Source organism: Solenopsis invicta, unplaced genomic scaffold (assembly GCF_016802725.1).
Source record: "Solenopsis invicta isolate M01_SB unplaced genomic scaffold, UNIL_Sinv_3.0 scaffold_935, whole genome shotgun sequence".
Classification (NCBI taxonomy): Eukaryota; Metazoa; Arthropoda; class Insecta; order Hymenoptera; family Formicidae; genus Solenopsis; species Solenopsis invicta.
Genome location: NW_024105399.1, coordinates 4,252 through 8,032, shown reverse-complemented (window position 1 = coordinate 8,032; position 3,781 = coordinate 4,252). Strand labels below are relative to the sequence as shown.

At 35.4% G+C, this 3,781-nt stretch overlaps 1 long non-coding RNA gene across 1 annotated transcript; it reads left to right on the top strand.

The window, feature by feature from the left end:
* The first annotated feature begins 1,781 nt into the window (after nt 1-1,781).
* Nucleotides 1,782-3,524, top strand: LOC120360049. The gene is made up of 2 exons (XR_005576696.1): nt 1,782-2,112; nt 2,697-3,524. It is a non-coding gene; the product is annotated as an uncharacterized LOC120360049 (long non-coding RNA).
* Nucleotides 3,525-3,781: the final 257 nt, after the last annotated feature.

The window sequence follows — 3,781 nt, the reverse complement described above, 5'->3', positions numbered from 1 at the left end:
GAAAATTTGTATAAATAGGCGCGTTTTCCAGCGGAGCGCGCAGTCTAGTCTTGATCTTTCCCGAATCGCAGTTCCGTGGCATCTTGTATGCTCGAGTTCTGCGACTCTCGGATCGCGGCCTTTAAACTCGTACGGAGTGCAAGTCTCGGTCGAAAGGAAAAAGTGCCATTCGAAACGTCTCTGCTTGGGATCTGCAGACCACTGTCCATCGCACGCGCAATCCCTCCGACCGGACCATCTCCCGCTGAGTACGGCCCAGTTTGGAGGCCTGCGACTCCGAGAGTATTCCATTCACTATCACCGACATTCACACATTCAGCAAGTAGTAAGTCCAGAATTAATCACCTAGTTTATTTCCGCTCTTGATTTTTTTTTGAACACCTTTTCTCTCTTTGCGAAGGATTTTTGTAATAAATATAATATATTCATTAAACTTATTACTCTCCCCTCTCATACTCTCTCTCTCTCTCTCTCTCTCTCTCTCTCTCTCTCTCTCTCTCTCTCTCTCTTTCTCTCTCTCTCTCTCTCTTCTTTTCTCTTTGCAACATTTTCCTTCTTCTTGGGATTTACTCACAAGAGGAGATCCGGAAGAATCTTTTTATTACTAATTTTTCCTTCTTCTTGGGATTTACTCATAAGAGGAGATCCGGAAGAATCTTTTTATTACTAATTTTTCCTTCTTCTTGGGATTTACTCACAAGAGGAGATCCGGAAGAATCTTTTTATTACTAATTTTTCCCTCTTCTTGGGATTTACTCGCAAGAGGAGATCCGGAAGAATCTTTTATTACTAATTTTTCCTTCTTCTTGGGATTTACTCACAAGAGGAGATCCGGAAGAATCTTTTTATTACTAATTTTTCCTTCTTCTTGGGATTTACTCACAAGAGGAGATCCGGAAGAATCTTTTTTTTTACTAATTTTCCTTCTTCTTGGGATTTACTCACAAGAGGAGATCCGGAAGAATCCTTTTATTACTAACTTTCCCTTCCTCTTGGGATTTACTCACAAGAGGAGATCCGGAAGAATCTCTTTATTACTTCTGTTTCACTCGTAAGAATTTCTTTCTTCCTAGACTCACTCGAACCTTTTTAAACTTCAATCTCTTTCTCTAGTTTCACTCGAACGCTGTTCGAGTTAACCCGAAGGAGGGTTTAAAATCTAACCTTTCGATAAACACAGAGAGAAACGGAGTTTTGTTTTGTTTTTTTGTAAATAATGATAATATTCCCCGAATCCACGAATATAAGTCCCGAGCAGCCGTGAGGCGGCACCGGAATCGCCACAATCGCCGAATCCGCCGCCTCAAAGCCATAGAGGAACAAATAACATCGCTGCCCAAGTTAACTTAAAAATTATAGAGCCTTTAGTTTAAACCGTTGTTTTTTTTTATGAATATAAATCATTTTTCAAAATAAACAAATTGTATTCTTATTTACTACTGATTAAAATAAACCAGGTACATAATTAATTGGTGCTAATTTCATAACCACTACCACCATCCCTCGCTCTTACAAGATAAGCACTAGGTCCAATCCCGAGGTAAAGCAATTAAGTTTGTTGCCTCAAAATAGGACCAAGGGACGCGAAGCATCCCGGATATTTTGCCATTGGGGCCTCCCGCTGCGGGCCCTACTGACCTATATCCCGGGTTGTCGACGCGGTCTCCCGTGCCGCACGTGCACACTCTCGAATTGTTACGTCCCTCCCTTCTCCCTCTATATCTTGTCTACCCTTCTTTAACCCTGGACGTAACAATATATATTAGTTCACTATTAAAATTTGTTCAAAAATTAATGGAGACCTTTATTAATTTATTTCCTTTCCTATATTGTTTCTAGAAGCAAGATGCATCTTTTATACTTATAATATTTTAATTTCTTTACCTTAATTTGTAGTTAAAAAATGGTAGTATCTGTTAACTTATATATTGTGTCCATAGATATTGTAAAATATGAATTTGTTTCAATTAAATTAGGCTTCCACCTGCAACGTTCTGTCCGTGGCGATGTACTAAATTGAACTGAGAGAATTTGTTTATATTACTTTATCATTCGCGTGACGTATTTGTCACTGAGGCCGCATCACCTATGCTTCAAGAGGATGCTCTATGGGTATTGCATATGATTTTAAATATATTTTTTATTGTAGCTCTTGAACGGTAAATCAGAAAAATACGAGATTCAGTATTTAGATGTATAGAATCATTGTCTTGCTTGGGGAAGTGGTAAGAAATGTGTAAGTGTTGCCGAAAAATTGGTTTCAATTTGAACACTGCCTATGTATTTGCGTACGTCCGTGCGTTGCTTTGTATGTGTGCGTGTGTCGGTGTCCGACGGCAAGAGCTTGCCGTGGCAAATTTCGGTCTATTCTATGTGACTTGTAACATCTACAATTCAGAAATGGGTAAACTTGGCAAAATGAAATTTGGCAAGCATGTTCACAAAGGTTCATTCTACGTTGACGTTAAGTCTGACGATGGGGGGAAAGGGGGTTTAGCAGTAATAAGCTTTACCTTTTACGTTATTTTTACATTACATGTATTATCCGTGATTTCTTATATCAAAGAATTATTTCCTTTTTAAGTTGATTTATGATCGGAGAAATTTATTTGCAATTGTAAATCAAATTATTTACCGTTATTTGTTAATTGTTAATAATAATTGTTATAGTTTAACAGGTTTTAATCTGATTTTAGATCTGTTACTTGAGCTCGCAAGCCGTCGCTGAGAAGATACGACTATGAAGATTCCTCGCTTGCTTAAAGTGCGATATACCTGTAGTAATCGTTAGTTGCAAATTGAACTTGTTAGTTAACTAATTGAGCTAGAGATGTGAAATTGAACCTTTAATTGTAAAATGTCATTTCCTTTTATGTGCCCGTATCAGAAATATTGAATATGTATTATTTAAAAAGTGTTCTTATTTGACTTGTCTATGTAGTAGACACTCACGTACATGCTGTGTGTATGTGTGAGTGTATGCGTGTGCAATGAAAAGTGATTTTATACCGTTCTTATTTTATAAGTTAATAACTTTTAAACTAATACGTAAAAAGTTTTGAAATTTTGCAAGTGTGTTCCTTAATGTTCGTTTTAAATCGTATTTAAGTTTAGTGATTAAGAGATGTATTGTTTAATTGTAATAAAATATTAACTTAGCAAAATGACATATTTCAGATATGCTTTAAAGTATAGAGCGAGTTTTGTACCAAATATTCTTCATTTACGCTACTTTACAAAATAGTTAATTTTTATCGGCAAAGGGCGTTAATTCATGAGAATTGTTTATTAGATGGACAATTGTTAATTTGTTAAGTATTAATAAACAATATACTTCGTGTTATATGATATTTGTCCTGACGACTGACTATTTCAGCTGACTTTATATAATTTCGGCAAGTTCGTGTAACTATGACAATCTACAACTTATTTGACATATGTCTTATACAATAATTCTTAATTAACAATTGTATTAGTCGTTACGTTTTCAACTAAAAATTATGAAATAAAAATTTTAATAATAACAAAATATTGTTTTTAATTTGACCGTTATAGAAATCTAATAAGATTCACATGGGAAAAGTTCATATTTTACAAGTATAAGGCTATGCGTTTCTCGTGTACCCTGTGTATACGCCATCTTGTCATACCGAAGTACGCGTATAACATGAAAATTTGGAATTTTATATTGTAAAAACCATTAGTCTTGAAGAATTGAAATTTTAGGAAAGTATTCTTTAGTTTATGCTTTTTGTTTTTTAATAATACTTTAAAGTCGTAG